Source organism: Prosopis cineraria, unplaced genomic scaffold (assembly GCF_029017545.1).
Source record: "Prosopis cineraria cultivar Desert tree isolate PC_DT_omini unplaced genomic scaffold, ASM2901754v1 PC1134, whole genome shotgun sequence".
In the NCBI taxonomy this organism is placed as follows: Eukaryota; Viridiplantae; Streptophyta; class Magnoliopsida; order Fabales; family Fabaceae; genus Prosopis; species Prosopis cineraria.
In genome coordinates, this window is record NW_026556459.1 from 2557 (window position 1) to 20000 (window position 17444).

At 35.4% G+C, this 17444-nt stretch overlaps 1 pseudogene; it reads left to right on the forward strand.

The window, feature by feature from the left end:
- Positions 1-1349: 1349 nt before the first annotated feature.
- On the forward strand, positions 1350-15227 carry LOC129299362 (T-complex protein 1 subunit zeta 1-like; annotated as a pseudogene).
- Positions 15228-17444: the final 2217 nt, after the last annotated feature.

A 17444-nucleotide genomic window follows, 5' to 3' on the forward strand; every position in this document is an offset into this window, starting at 1 on the left:
GTAGCCTGTAAAGACTTTCACATAACAAAAGTGGCTGCTGCATAATAGTGATAATATTGATCATACTGAATTACTGAGATATATTCACCACCGCAAAAGTGGCAGCAACTGCATCTCCTCTTTTTTACTCATTGCAAATGGAATTGTAAATTCCCCTTCATCATGTGTTCTCTTATCTCCTTTAGCATGTTTCTTCTTCCTTTTATTTTGGGCTTTAGTCAACGTGGATCATTCAATTCCCCCGATGACAATAATTTTATTATAATAATGGGAGAGGAGGAAGGTATAATAATGATTGTGGAAGTTAATAATGATATGATGGTATTTTAGGAGACTGATCATGGAGAAGAAGTTGTGACCCACATTTTCATCCATTTGCTAACTGGTAAATGGTAATTGCTCCCACTACTCTAATATTCCTTGGCAAGAAGCAGTTATGGAGGAGCTAATTAAATACAAACTAAAACAATAAATTATGAGTAAGAAGTTGGGAAATTAGGATAATGGAGAGATTTTTGGAGATAAGGAAGTTACACATATTTACTTGTAATTTTTTAAATTTTAAATGAACAATTTGATATTGTAAATAAATTAATAAAAAGTTAGGATAATGAAGAGATACTCGTTGTGGAGTAGTTTTATATTTATTTTTTATTTATTGTTTATTTATATTTAAAAAATGAGAGCATAAATGACAACATTCTACTTTTATATATACATAATTTAGTGGATTTAAAATGTTATACTGTTTATCATAATAAATAATATATTATTTATCATTATTCTTATTTCTATCTTGCCATGATCTCTTAGTTTTTAAAATTAAATGATTAAAATAGGAATAAAATTAATTAAATGTTTAAAATAGGAATAAGATTAGTGATGGGAGAGTGGGTGAGATGATGATAGAGGAATGAGAAAAAAAACTAAATTAAGACAAATAAGTGTTTAAAATAGAAATAAAAATTATGAAAATAAATTAATAGAATCAAATGAAGTTGATGTGGCATTTTGTATTTTTAATAATTTGAAAATAGGACACATATCAAGTTTGGAAAGGAGCTTGCGGTTCTATTTTAATATATATATATAAATATGAGTAACCTAGTACATATAAATTTTGTTATTTTATTTCCTGTATTTATTAACTTAAATTTTTATATTAATTTGTTTATCACTTATCATGAAATATATTAATAATTAAAATTAGTAATTAAAATTATACATAAAAATAATATATATTTTTATGTAAATGAAAACTTTATTATATATATATATGTTAAATTATTTATATTTCAGACGACTTAAGTTTTTCCCTTTAGAGGGGGGAAAAAAATGCCCTGAAGCCCTAGAGAATTGATTGTGCCATCGTGGGCCACCCCAAGCGTTCAGTGGAGTCAGTTCCACTCCTTCCTCCAAGCATCTTCATTCTTCAGTCTTATTCCCTCTTCCCTCGGCCGAGCTTGAACTCCGGCAACCTCAACCTTCTTTGTCTCACCTCCGGAAGCTTCAACTCGGCGTTCGGTGGGTCTCGCTCTGTCCCTGTGGTTCTCTCGGCAAGACGTTGGTCTCGACTCTTGGCGGCTTCGACCTTCTCCATCTCCCCGCTCGATTCTGTTCTCAGTGTTCTGGACTTCTGGTTCGCTCCCTCCCTCTCTTCCCTCTTCCGGGTACTGATTTGAGATCTCTGATTATGAAGGCATTTTGTTCATGCCATTTCTGGTACTGATTTGAGCTGAGATTAAGATTATTGAAGTAAAGTTGAGCTTGCTTAATTGTGAACTATATGATTTTCCCCCTGTTCTCTACTTGTGGTAGTGGTACTGATTTGAGCGATGTGTCACTGTGAATTTTAGTTGTGAAATTGATTGTTCTCTACTGATTTGAGCACTCTGTGCTTGCAGATTAAATTAATTGTGAAATTATTTTTGAAATTAAGTATGCTTTTTGTTCATGCCATTTCTGTGTTTGTTTGTTTGTGTTGAAGTTATTGTAGCTTACAGATTAAAGTTATCTTACTCATTGAACATGGATATTGGAAGCAATCATAATTGCTTGGTGTTGATGGTTGTCATTTTTAGACAATTAGACTTTTTGATGGTTGAAGAATTTAAGGATGGATATTTGAAATGTTGTTGTGTTTTGATGATGCTTTGAGATATTAAGTCTTGATGTGGAGGAATATATTGAGAATTAATGTGTTTTTATTTAAATTATTTTATTTTATTATGACTCGTTTGACCTGTGTTGATCCCAGTTGAACGCCCAACCCTTGACCTTGGCTGGTCCAGTTTTCAGTACTTTGCCTCTAATACCCTCTGCTCTCTTCTTCACTAGGGTTTGCTTCTGTGATTTCATTCTGTAGACTGTCTCTCCCTCCCGTAGACTGTTTCTCTCCCTCCCCATTTCTCAGTGCGTGTGTTCACTGTCGCTGGAAGCATGTCCCTGCGAGTGCTGAACCCTAATGCTGAGGTGCTTAACAAATCGGCGGCATTGCACGTGAACATCAATGCTGCCAAGGGCTTGCAGGATGTCCTCAAGACCAACCTTGGTCCCAAGGGAACCATCAAAATGTACTGCCACTGGTTACCTTCTCTTTTCTCCTTTTATCCGGCGATTCTCCTTTTACTTGTTTTTAAACTCACATTATCGCAATGTCTTTGTTGAATCAGGTTGGTTGGTGGGGCTGGGGACATTAAGCTCACTAAAGACGGGAACACTCTCTTGAAAGAAATGGTGAGTTTGTTAGGTATTCTCTGGGAGTTCTGTTGCTACCCATTAATTTCTACCCATTAATTTCTTACTCTTTTGATCTGATACTATGAGGATGCGTCAATATTTTTATCTGTTTTTAGTGTTTCTTATGCTCATCCACCCCTCCTCAAGTGCATTTGAAATTAATTTATAAATTTAAGTGCTTGGTTTTAGTATTGGAGCTTCAGATGAATGAATTTTGGCCTTACAAGACATGATATGTGATTCTTAAAGTTGTCCAATAGTAATTTGCATGGACATCTTATGGAATTTTTATGGTTGTTCCTCTCCCTCTCTCTTCCCCTTTTTTTTCCCTTTTGATTTTTGTTGAAGCAAATGAAGTCCTGGGAATCATTGGCTTTGAAGATCTGATTGGTGGAATTTTTTGTTCAAACCTGTCTGTATGATCTGTTCCTTACGGTTTGATATTGGTCTTCTCATTGATTCTTTATAAATATTAATTCCACTGATGTGGTGTGGAGTTGCACGGTCAACCTCTTAAGATTCCCCCTCCCCCCTGGGCGAATATTCTATATTTATTGGATATTTTTCTTATGCCTGACCACCCTTTGATGGTAGGGGTCTAAATAATGCTTACTAGGAAGCAGGTATACTGAAACAAACACATAATACAACATGCGCATGAACATGAACGAGAATGAACAACAAAATGTACTGTGTTTATGACTTCATGTTTTGTGGTATAAAGGGTTTTTTCCAATTCAAGTGTCCGACATGTCTTTACTTTATAGATTGAGAATGAATGCGAATAGGTCTTGCTTTAAAGTCATTTGGAAGTGAGAAATGCAAAGAGTGTATTAACTTAATTTTCCTCCCAGCTTTGACCTTTACCAAGCATGGCATAAGCTGCCACCTCTAAGGTTGTTACATGTTACTGAATTTTTAATCCTCTATAATTATTTTCTTCATTTATTGTTACAGCAAATCCAAAACCCAACAGCAATCATGATTGCTAGGACAGCTGTAGCCCAAGACGACATTAGTGGAGATGGCACAACTTCTACTGTGATCTTTATTGGTGAACTTATGAAACAATCTGAGCGTTACATAGATGAAGGTCAGTGATCATTTGCTTGTATTTCAACTGCTGAGCAGCAAATAACTGGGTATTTAAGTCATCATCTAGTATTCTAGTTCAAGCTTTTCTCCCTCAAGTTTGTGTCTCTATCTGTGCATGTCTAGCAGTTATAGCCCACCCACTATGTGTCTATTACTGATTCTCAGGAAACATGTCTTTCTCTTCAGCATTCTTGTAGGCTTTTTTTACTTCCTGCTGAAGGTTAGGGTTTCCTGCAAGTTTCAGGTAAAATAGTGGTGTAAGTTGCCCAATAATTCTTGATCTTTTTGTGCTGACTGCTAGATAGTCGGATATCTCACATTCATGGCTGGGGAAGGTATTAACAGGTGAAAATCTATAATCAAAAAGACTTTTGATAATTAATCTACCTTTCATGGGAGTTTTCCTTACCCAGTCCTGCTGTTGGATAGGAATGGCCCCTAGAATCTTCTAATTCTCAAAGCAGATGATGGACATTTTAATTTGATGTTTTTTTATTCCCTTGAAACTCATGTGAATGAGATATATGATTATTTCAGGTATGCATCCACGTGTCTTGGTTGATGGTTTTGAGATTGCAAAAAGAGCAACTCTACAATTCCTTGAAAAATTTAAGACTCCTGCTGCGATGGGTGATGAGCCTGATCAAGAGATTCTCAGGATGGTTGCAAGAAGGACCCTTAGGACAAAGGTATCTTATTTTATTTTATTATGCTCTGATGGAAAACTGATTGTACTTCAGTATTATTGACAGAGTGAACAGACAAGTGGTGGACATACAATTTACTAATCTTGATATTCTTTTTCTTTTTCTCTGTTCTTTTTTACAGTTATATGAGGCACTAGCTGATCAATTGACTGATATAGTTGTTAATTCGGTAAGCATTCACGGAGGTAGTGACATTTATATGATCTTTCGAAATAAAACATCATTTCGTTTATTGCCTCTGTCTATTGAATCAGGTGAAATTGCTTGTGTGGTACCTTCTACAAATTTCTGTTTGTTGTGGCATGCCTTTTCTTTTTGTACTGCAGGTTTTATGCATCCGGAAGCCTGAGGAAGCAATTGATTTGTTTATGGTTGAGATTATGCACATGAGGCACAAGTTTGATGTAGACACGCGCTTGGTATGTTAAGTATAGTCATTTACTGGGTTTTGTATTTGCTTATTGGTCATAACTTTAGACTTCCAGTTATCATTGTGGTCCCCTATGGTATTGAATTTAACTATGCCTAAACTTCTAGCATTATTTAGTATGTTTAAAAAAGTGACCGTGGTGCTAGAATCTCAGCTACCTAGCTAGGGAGCCAACCTCTACAAATCATATTAGGAATTCAAAGACATTATTATTGGTTACCTATCACTTTGGATTGTCGAGAAGCAACATTTGTTGCATCAGTGCAACTTCTAAGATTGTCTCGCATCAACTTTTGGCCTTGGTACCATCTTCATATTTGCAATTGGAAACTGGTTATTTGTTAAAGGAAGGGGATTTTTGCTCCTCTGAAAAAGGGTTTGGGGGAAAAATGCCTCACTTATTAGTACAAGGTGCCCAACGCTCCTTGAAGAATAATACAGGGAAAAAAATGCACTTTAATTTAAAAGTAAATATTAGTGACTATTTTATTTTAAACAATGACTACTTTTCTTCTAACAATGACCAGAATGGAACGAGCAATTGAATAATATAGTGGAAAAAATGCACTTTAATTTAAAAGTAAATATTAGCAACTATTGTATTTTAAACAATGAAGCCAGTCTTAAGGAATTATTTTGGGAGGATCTAGAGGGGTTGATTTGACATATACCACAGAGTGAAAAATTTTTTATTGGAGGAGACTTTAATGGGCATGTTGGGAGGGAAGCTGGTCAGTATGCGAGGGTGCATGGTGGTTTTGGTTTTGGAGAGCTAAACAATGAAGGACAAACTCTTCTTGATTTCTCATTGGCGTATGATTTTAAGATTGCCAACACTTGTTTCAAGAAGAGAGATGAGCATCTCATCACTTACAAAAGTGGAGCCTCAAGGTCACAGATTGATTTTCTTTTGGTTAGGAACACAGATAGAAGACTTTGTAAAAATTGTAAGGTGATCCCCGGAGATGCTGTTACGACACAACATAGGGTCCTAGTCCTTGATGTGTGTATTATGAGTAAAATCCAAAAACGTCGACAAGTAGTAACACCAAGGATTAGGTGGTGGCAATTAAAAGGTGAGAAGCAAGATATTTTCAAGCGAAATCTTTTGGATAAAGGAATTTGGGAATCTCAGGGAAGTGCTAACATCATGTGGGAGGATATGGCTAAAAAGATACGGGAGGTTGCAAAAGTAGTTTTGGGAGAATCGAAAGGTTCTGGTCCGAGAGATAAGGAGTCTTGGTGGTGGAATAATAGTGTACAGGACAAAATCAAGTATAAGAAGAACTGTTTTAAAGCCATACATTTGTGTAACAATGAGGAAAATTGGGAGAGGTACCGTATGGTTAAGAAGGAAACTAAGAGAGCTGTGGGTGAAGCTCGTTCTAAAGCTTTTGAAGAACTTTATAAGAACCTTGAGACGAAGGAAGGAGAGCAAAATATTTATAAGATTGCCAAGAGTAGGGAAAGAAAATCAAGAGATCTAGAACAGGTAAGGTGTTTTAAGGATGAAGAGGGAAGAATTTTAGTTACAGATGATGAAATTAAAAATAGATGGGAGACTTACTTTTCTAAACTTTTCAATGATGGAGAGGATTCATCTAGTAACTTGGAGGATTTAGTAACTGGTGAAGGAGAACAAAATTTGTCATTCTATCGAATAATACTTGATAAGGAGGTAAAGGAAGCTCTTAAGAAAATGGCAAATGGTAGAGCCAACGGACCTGATTGTATATCTATCGAAGCGTGGAAATGTTTAAGTGAAGAAGGGGTGAGATGGTTAACTAAGTTATTTAATGTGATTTTACGGTCCAAGAAAATGCCTGATGAGTGGAGGGGAAGTACATTAATTCCTATTTATAAAAATAAAGGAGATATTCAGAATTGTACTAACTATAGAGGGATTAAACTCATGAGCCACACAATGAAATTGTGGGAGAAAGTAATTGAGCACAGGTTGAGATTGGAGACAAGTATTTCTGAGAATCAGTTTGGTTTTATGCCAGGTAGATCAACTACAGAGGCGATTTATCTATTAAGGGGATTAATGGAAAAGTATCGTTGTAAAGATAAAGATCTACATATGGTTTTTATTGATTTGGAAAAAGCTTATGACCGTATACCAAGAGAAGTGCTTTGGAAAGCGTTGGAAAAAAAGGGAGTACGGATTGCTTATATTAAAGCCATACAAGATATGTATAAGGGGGTAAAAACTAGTATAAGAACACCTATTGGTCAAACAAAGGATTTTCCTATAAAGATTGGACTACATCAGGGATCATCTCTGAGTCCTTATTTGTTCAACTTGATTTTAAATGTTTTGACGGAACATATTCAAGAGGAAATCCCGAAATGTATGCTTTTCGCGGATGATATAGTTCTTATAGCAGAGACAAGAGAAGAGGTTAATTGTAAACTTGAGTTATGGAGGAGGACATTGGAGTTGAAAGGTTTTCGTCTGAATAGAAGTAAGACGGAATATTTATATTGTAAATTTGGTAAAGGAATATTCGACAATAATTTGGAAGTGAAATTGGGAGATCAAATTATACCTCAAGTGGAAAAGTTTAGATATTTGGGAGCCATTATTCAAAATGATGGCGAAATCAGTGGAGATATTTCACATAGAATTCAAGCTGGGTGGTTTAATTGGAGAAAAGCTAAAGGAGTTATTTGTGACCGTAAGGTGCCTAATAAACTTAAAAGAAAGTTTTATCGCACTGCTATCAGACCGGCAATGTTATATAGTAGTGAATGCTGGGCTCTAACGGGACAGCAAGAGCATAAAGTTGGAGTAGCAGAGATGAGAATGTTACGATGGATGTGCGGACATACACGTAAAGATAAAATTTGAAATGAGCACGTACGTGAAAAAGTGAGGGTGGCACCTATTGAGGAAAAAATGGTGGAAAATCGGTTGAGATAGTTTGGGCATGTACAAAGAAGACCAAGGGAGGCACCAGTGAGAAGAGTGGAACATATAACTTTGAGTCCGATTAAGAGAGGTAAAGGAAGGCCTAAGAGAACACTCTTGGAAGTTGTTGAACGCGATCTCTTAATTAATAATATTCCTAAAAGTTTGATAAATGATAGAGCACAATGGCGTCTTGCAATCCATGTAGCCGACCCCACCTAGTGGGATAAAGGCTTGTTGTTGTTGTTGTTTGTTGTTATGCTTGTTCCATTCTGATCATTGCTAGAAGAAAAGTGATCATTACTTAAAGTAAAGTAGTCATGGATATTTACAACACTTAGACTTCAGTGAATCAAAATTTTGCACGGGGAAAGTTGTGATTGGTTGTTCCATTTTAATTTTTGCTAGAAGAAAAGTAATCATTGCTCAAATTAAAGTAGTCACTATTATATATATTTTTATTTTAAATTGGGGGTATTTAAGTTATTTTTATAAAAAATCATTAGTATCAGAAAGGTTCCTTGGAACTTGAGAAGTGTCATGACATTTTGTGAAATTTCATTGTCATTTGCATATTTTTTTGGGTTAAAGTACATTTTGCACGGGCAAAAACCAAACCGAACCAAACCATTTGGTTTACTCATATTTGGGACTTGATCGGTTTTTATGAAGTTCGGTTTGGTTCAGTTAAATTTTCAGTTTGGTTCGGTTTGGTTGAGGTTTGGATCAAGCTTCAATGCACTTATTTAATTTTTTTTCCTTTTTTCCATCTTCATAATAGTGCTATGTATTAAAATTAAATCTAATTCTTTTTGGCTCCTTTTTTTCATAAATAGAGGTATAAAAATATAATAAAATTTCAATGTGATAATGATAATTAATCATAAAAATTGATCTAAGTTTTTAAGATTAAAATTATTTAATATTATGCATTTTCATTCAAGTCCTTTGAAAATGTTTATCTATGTATCTATATTTTAATAAATAATGAAAAACTTATTACACAAAATTCAAAACAAAATGCTTTTTGTAGATAAATTGAATACTGAGACTTTCAAGTTGTAAATAATTAAATGATGGTCATAGCATCATTATTATAATTATTTAATATTATGCATTTCCATTCAAGTCCTTTAAAAATGTTTATCTATTATCATAAAAAATTTAAAGCAAAATGCTTCTTGTAGATAAATGGTTATATAGTTTATAAATAAATAATATTTGTTAATCAAGTTTGGCTCGGTTTGGTTCGGCTTCTTATACTCAAAACCGAGCTTGAACCAAACCAATCGGTTCTCAAATCATAAAAACCGAAGCAGGTTTGATTGTTGTTTGGTTTTGATCGGTTTCTTTCGGTTTGGGTTGGTTTGGGTCGGTCCTTTCGGTTTGAATCGGTTTTAAACACCCTTACTTTGAGGAGCACTGGGCACCTTGTGCTAAAATGTGGGGCATTTTTCCCCTTAAACCATGTACTAGAGGGGGAGTTTTGCTCCTCCGGAAAATGTTTTAGGTGGAATAATGTCCTACTTATTAGAGTGGGGTGCTCAGTGCATCTCGAAGGAAAGTACAGGGGTTAAAATGCACTTTAACTCGTGAATCCTTGATGTCACTTTGTTTTCCCCATTTTGCCTGAGTGGTGTATCCTGTAAAATTTCTCTTCAGCTCTTCAATTGCATTTCAGCTACGTCACAATAACATGAACGGTGTCATTTTCACATACATGTGGTTGGATTTTAATCATGTTGCATTCATTTGTTAAGTTTACTTGTTGCATATAGTATATACTCTTAAATCTTTTGATTTTAATTATTCAGTTCACTCATGGTTTTCTAGGTTGAGGGTCTTGTTCTTGATCATGGTTCCAGGCATCCTGATATGAAGCGACGTGCAGAGAATTGTTATATACTAACATGCAACGTGTCTTTGGAGTATGATAAAAGGTAAGTGGAGTAATCAAGATGATGTACCATCTCTTCTTTCAATTTCTCTGTTGTGTACATACATTATATACATGGTACAGTTAAAATCAGTTGCTTGGCTCTCTTGATCATCTCATGCTTTTAATCGATACCATTATATATTTTACTATTAATATTAATATTGTTGATTAATTTCTTTATCTGATTTCATCATCAAGCATTGTTAAGTACCTTTTCCACCATAAATTATTCTCTCTCTACTAACTTTTGTTTGTTATAATACTGTGTTTGTTTAAAAATAAAGTAAATGATCAAAGACAAAATAATGCAACTTGTACCAGGAAAAATTAAAAAAATGCGACACAAGCCTGTCAAATGTGTTTATACAAATATACATGTTTAATAATGCTGGATAGTGGATACCATCAATAAATGTGTGAAATAATGATTTTACTTTATCTGGTTCATTACAATTAGTTATAAACTGTTGTCTCTTTGGTGGTTGACACTTCTTGCTAGCTTTACTCATCTGATTTTGGTGATTACACAATTCTCAGTTCTCTTCGATGGGAGCAAAATGTCATGTAGGACAATAAGTGCTAATACTAAATATTTGCCATTTAAGTTGTAACTTGTTTGGCTAACGTTTTTCAGGAGAAGCTGCGGCTTATTTTTCAAAAAAAATTTAGGTTCTTGATGTGTTTGGTCAAGCCTCAATAAAAAATGAGCTGGTCTTGAGCAGCAGCAGAAGCAATTTTTCTTCTATGAAAAGGAAGCAGGAAATTGAAGCCTCTTCTATGAAGCAGATGCAGAAATGTATTATTTTAAAAAATAAAGATACTGTTACTCAAAATCATTAATTAAGGCTTATCTCTAAAATTTAAAATTATTCATTAATTCAAACTATTAATTGCAAACCAAACTTTATAAGGCTTATCTTTTTTTTAGTTTGGCAATGAAATGAACTTGAGTTGAAACATGCTGCCAAACAACAATAGAAGTGATTTTGGCTAGCGCCAACTGCTTTTTCATTCCTTTTTATGAAACTCTATCAGTAAATATGCAATTTCAAAATAAGTAGAAATCTCTAATAATCCCCAACGGTTTTACTATATTTACTTAATCTGGGAAACTTTGCTGACATGAAATAAGGAAGTTTATATCTGTTGTAAGACATTTCACATTTTATCAGACCCTTATGAGCTTGTTACATCTTTTGGATATAGTTTGTTAGCGTCATAATGTTGAAACATTTTCTTGTCAGTGAAATAAATGCAGGTTTTTTCTACTCAAATGCTGAACAAAGAGAGGCTATGGTCGCTGCTGAAAGGCACCAGGTTGATGAAAAAGTTAAAAAAATTATTGAACTGAAAAATAAGGTAGGGAAAAGGTATTTTATAATGATCACTATACACTTTACACTCTGCTAGGTGTAAGTTTTTGTTTGATTATAGGGCATTATAGTAATTTTATCTCTTTATTCTTCTCACATTGCCTCCATGAACATCATGAGTGCAGGTATGTTCTGGTAATGATAGCAACTTTGTTGTCATCAATCAGAAAGGAATTGATCCTCCTTCACTTGACCTTCTTGCCAGGGCAGGGGTATGTTCTTTGTTTGTGTTATTTCTTTTATATTGTTAATATATGAAAAATTTGCACCACTTTATGTATAACTTGGTTTTAAAACATGAAAATTTCAATATATAGCTGGATTTTTATTGTTCTTTATCTGTGGGCTTCTTTAGATAATCGCCCTTCGGAGGGCAAAGAGAAGGAACATGGAGAGATTGGTTTTGGCTTGTGGAGGAGAGGCTGTAAACTCTGTAAGATGATTTGACTCCTGAATGTCTTGGTTGGGCAGGATTGGTGTATGAGCATGTCCTTGGTGAAGAGAAATATACTTTTGTAGAGAATGTGAAGAATCCTTATTCATGCACAATCTTGATTAAAGGTAAATTGTAAATATATTTTATTTTTTCAATTAGATGCTTCTCTTATGGCTTGTGTGTTACAATAGATTGGGGGAAGAGAAGTGGAAGTGAAATTTGTGCGCGTTTGGTAGCATAGAACAGGCTTCCCTGTGGAAGTAACTTTCATCAAAATTGATGGAATTGGGTTCCATCAGGGGGTGGGTGGAATTGGGCCAACTCTCATGGAATTGCTGTTAGATGACACTTTTGTCCCTTCATTCCTTCCAACCCACAAGATTCAACCATTGACCTCCCTTTTCCTTTTGCCTGACTGACATCATCTCCGACCTCCTTCCGCTTCTGCCAATGAGTCAATGACCAACCTCTCCTGCTTCATCTTCTTCCCCTTCTCTTGCTTTCCTCTCCTCCTTTCCTCACCCTATCTTCCTACTTCCTCTCCTTCACTTTCCACTTTCAACTCCCATTCATGCCAAGGATGATGAAAAGGACAACAATGATGACGATGACCTTGGGACAGTGCGAATCCAGATCTGCTGCTTCCTCATTTTCTGGGTGTGACTTTGTGATGACTATGGGTTTCTAATTTGAAGACCAGAGCTTTGGGATTCCATAGCAAATCAGTGATGTCGTCTCCCTCATATCTCTGCCATCGCCATCCCCTTCAAACGCCATCCATTTTGGTTCTCAAATCTCTGTTGGCCTTGGGTTTTTGCAATCGTAATTCATTAGTTTTAAGATTTAGTCATTGAAATGTTATATTAATTCACAATTAATGGTGATGCTATGATCCATGCGTACACAAGGAATTGGGATGAGTTGTGCTTTTGGATATGCAGGATTTCTCTGCAACTGTGTGCTTTAAGCTGAGAATGCGATGGGGGCGACTTGCGAGAAGATGATCGGGGATTTTTTTTATTAAAAAATATGGGTATTTTGGTCTTTTTAAATATAAATATGTTTATTAAATAAGATTTTTATCCCACTTCCATCTACTTACCAAACACACTTTTAAACCTCTCTTCCACTTCCACTTCCACTTCCACTTCCATTAAAAACAATTCTCTGTAACAGGGCATTAATGTTTTACTTAGTTTTCAAAACCAAATTAGATTACCCAATTTGATCAGTAAACGAGTGAGTTAGTGGGCCTACTGGTTCTATTGTTGTGTGTCTATTGCCTTGCTAGAAAATTGGTTAACAAATTGGCCTGTTCCACGACCACCAGTCTGGACAAGCTTAGTGGGATGGTGGGCACACTTGGGAATTTTGGGTGATGCGTAAATTGGCGAAGCAAGATTTCAAACCTAGATGATATATAGATTATAGAGATGGCTTGTCCCTTCTCCAAGTGAGGATAATGGAGACCAGTAAGCTCCGTTGTTATTTCATCATTCAGTCAAACTTGAATGGATGGTTAAATTGAAGTGTACTTAATAGTGATCTAAGGCATAAAATTTTAATTGATCTTATTAAAATAAAAACCATATAAAATATACATTGGTTTTTGATTGTGTATATAGACCCGTTTGAGCTGTTTTGAAACACTGACACTTTAGAATGATATTTTCTGTACATTGTATACTTAATCACTTCATTTCTGTTGGATTCATGATGTGATGATCTTCTCTGCTATTGTAATGTATAGGTCCCAATGAGCATACTATTGCTCAAATTAAAGATGCAGTTCGTGATGGTTTGAGATCAGTAAAGAATACCATAGAAGATGAATCCGTTGTCTTAGTGAGTTATTTGCATCTAAGCCTACGATTCAGAATTATGACAAAAGCATCTAGTGCATTTTTATGGTCTGATGCGTGCTTCTGTTGTATCCAGTGACTCCATTATTTGTGCTGATTTCCTCAATTTACAATTGAGTTTACTGTTGTAAGCTGCGGAAAGAATGGTTATTGAGGCCTAAATTTTTATGTAGGATGAGTTGTCCAGAAGATGACAATATTGGTTGAGAAATCTTTGTATGGGTAAACGTGAGATTCTGGAACTCAGTTGCACAATAATTTAAAGGGTTATTGCTTATTACACTTCTGATCTCAGGAGAGGAAGATTGATGTGGAATCTGAAGCTGCCATATTCTCAGCCTAGTTATAGCTGAAAGTGGACTAGAAATAATGTTGTCATTTTATTGAGATGAAGTGAAACTTTTTCAAATATGTGAATAAATGTCATTGCTAGTTTCTAGAAGTCTATAGTGAGTACAAGCAATACCACTCCTACTACTGACTATTATTAGTGTTTTTGAAAATCCTTAATTCAGAACTGTGGCTCACACCTTTTATTGTTATGGTGCTAGTGAGATATTGGTGCTACTGATACTTACATGTGATTTTCTTGCCTGTGTTCAGGGGGCTGGTGCATTTGAAGTTGCTGCTAGGCAATATCTAGTGAATGAAGTCAAGAAAACAGTTCAAGGGGTAACATGCATTTTTCATTTGTTTCCCTGTTGATCTTTAATTTTGTTACCTATCCTGAGAGATGCTTGTAAACATGAAACAGCGTGCACAACTTGGTGTTGAGGCTTTTGCTGATGCACTTCTTGTGGTTCCCAAGACTCTTTCTGAGAACGCAGGACTTGACACACAAGATGCGATCATTGCTCTCACCGTATGCAACATCAATACCTTAATTTCATTATGCAAATTGCTTTTTGCTCATTGAACAACAGAATTGCATCGTTGTACAATTGTGAATGTTTTTACAGGGAGAACATGACAGAGGAAATACAGTGGGATTGAACCAACACACTGGAGAACCATTAGACCCCCGAATGGAGGGCATTTTTGACAACTACTCTGTGAAGCGCCAAATCATAAACTCTGGGTATGTCTGGACCTAAAATTATCTGACAACTAATGCTTTGTGTCTCTATCTATGCTTACTAGGATCAGGGGAAAAAGGGTCTATACTTTGTCACTAATTTAATTCAGTAAGGGTCAACAATTACATGCCCATGCCCTCCTTAGCTTTGTTAGTTCTTTTCTTTTTTAATATCATAGTGGGTCTGTTCCCCCCATCACCTTACACTGCAATCCTCAAATTTGATTAGGGAGGGCAAGTATCTTCTTATAATGGTTTTGTCACATGCTTTATTTTTTTATGGTCTACAGGCCAGTTATAGCTTCTCAGTTACTATTGGTAGATGAGGTGATTAGAGCCGGCCGCAACATGAGAAAGCCAACCTAAGAGGGAGGCAGCAATGCTGTTTGGATAAATTATTTTCTCAGACCCTTTATTTTTATATTCAGAATCAGCATATAAATAGGATCGTTACAAGGGAGCCTCTGACCAATTAGCCAACTTATTTATCGCAACCTCAACATATTGGTTTAGTAATTTTTGACTTATAAGGGAGCCAAGAACACGCAAAACATAATCTGAGCAGAGAAACTAGGATCTTGGTCTTTACTATCAAAATAACGCCAAATTGAGTTCCTCTGCAGTCTATAAATAGTAAGTAAAATTCTGTATCATAAATCTGAAAAATTCATACAAGTTTTCTTCATTTAGTATTGTGCTTAAAAAAAAAAAAAACGAACACACAAAACTTGCTGCCGTATTGATGGGTCCACTGAGTCAGATGATGAAGAGCTTACTGTAGATTTCTAGAGGACTAGAATGTAAGAGTCGTTCCAATGTAGTAACATTTAGACAAGTTTTTAAAGATTAGATAATAATATTCAATTATCATTTGCATATTTTAAATGTTTTTTTTTCATTTTCCCATGATTATATCTCCCCCCCCCCCAAAATACTTTGAAATTAAACCCTCCACCTCCAATTTTATTTTTAGGCAAATATTGAGGGAGGAAAGGATCATAGCTATGTGCCATATTTATACAACAACAACAACAACAACAACAAGCCTTTATCCCACTAGGTGGGGTCGGCTACATGGATTGCAAGACGCCATTGTGTTCTATCATTTATTAAGCTTTTAGAAATATTATTAATTAAGAGATTACGTTCAACAACTTCCAAGAGTGTTCTCTTAGGCCTTTCTCTACCTCTCTTAATCGGATTCAAAGTTATATGTTTCACTCTTCTCACTGGTGCCTCCCTTGGTCTTCTTTGTACATGCCCAAACCATCTCAACCGATTTTCTACCATTTTTTCCTCAATAGGTGCCACCCTCACTTTTTCACGTATGTGCTCATTTCGAATTTTATCTTTACGTGTATGTTCGCACATCCATCATAACATTCTCATCCCTGCTACTCCAACTTTATGCTCTTGCTGTCCCGTTAGAGCCCAGCATTCACTACTATATAACATTGCCGGTCTGATAGCAGTACGATAAAACTTTCCTTTAAGTTTATTAGGCACCTTACGGTCACAAATAACTCCTTTAGCTTTTCTCCAATTAAACCACCCAGCTTGAATTCTATGTGAAATATCTCCACTGATTTTGCCATCATTTTGAATAATGGCTCCCAAATATCTAAACTTTTCCACTTGAGGTATAATTTGATCTCCCAATTTCACTTTCAAATTATTTTCGAATAGTCCTTTACCAAATTTACAATATAAATATTCCGTCTTACTTCTACTCAGACGAAAACCTTTCGACTCCAATGTCCTCCTCCATAACTCAAGTTTGCAATTAACCTCTTCTCTTGTCTCTGCTATAAGAACTATATCATCGCGAAGAGCATACATTTCGGGATTTCCTCTTGAATATGTTCCGTCAAAACATTTAAAATCAAGTTGAACAAATAAGGACTCAGAGATGATCCCTGATGTAGTCCAATCTTTATAGGAAAATCCTTTGTTTGACCACTAGGCGTTCTTATACTAGTTTTTACCCCCTCATACATATCTTGTATGGCTTTAATATAAGCAATCCGTACTCCCTTTTTTTCCAACGCTTTCCAAAGCACTTCTCTTGGTATACGGTCATAAGCTTTTTCCAAATCAATAAAAACCATGTGTAGATCTTTATCTTTACAACGATACTTTTCCATTAATCCCCTTAGTAGATAAATCGCCTCTGTAGTTGATCTACCTGGCATAAAACCAAATTGATTCTCAGAAATACTTGTCTCCAATCTCAACCTGTGCTCAATTACTTTCTCCCACAATTTCATTGTGTGGCTCATGAGTTTAATCCTCTATAGTTAGTACAATTCTGAATATCTCCTTTATTTTTATAAATAGGAATTAATGTACTTCTCCTCCACTCATCAGGCATTTTCTTGGACCGTAAAATCACATTAAATAACTTAGTTAACCATCTCACCCCTTCTTCACCTAAACATTTCCACGCTTCGATAGATATACAATCAGGTCCGTTAGCTCTACCATTTGCCATTTTCTTAAGAGCTTCCTTTACCTCCTTATCACGTATTTTTCGATAGAATGACAAATTTTGTTCTCCTTCACCAGTTACTAAATCCTTCAAGTTACTAGATGAATCCTCTCCATCATTGAAAAGTTTAGAAAAATAAGTCTCCCATCTATTTTTAATTTCATCATCTGTAACTAAAATTCTTCCCTCTTCATCCTTAATATACCTTACCTGTTCTAGATCTCTTGATTTTCTTTTCCTACTCTTGGCAATCTTATAAATATTTTGCTCTCCTTCCTTCGTCTCAAGGTTCTTATAAAATTCTTCAAAAGCTTTGAAACGAGCTTCACCCATAGCTCTCTTAGTTTCCTTCTTAGCCATACGGTACCTCTCCCAATTTTCCTCAT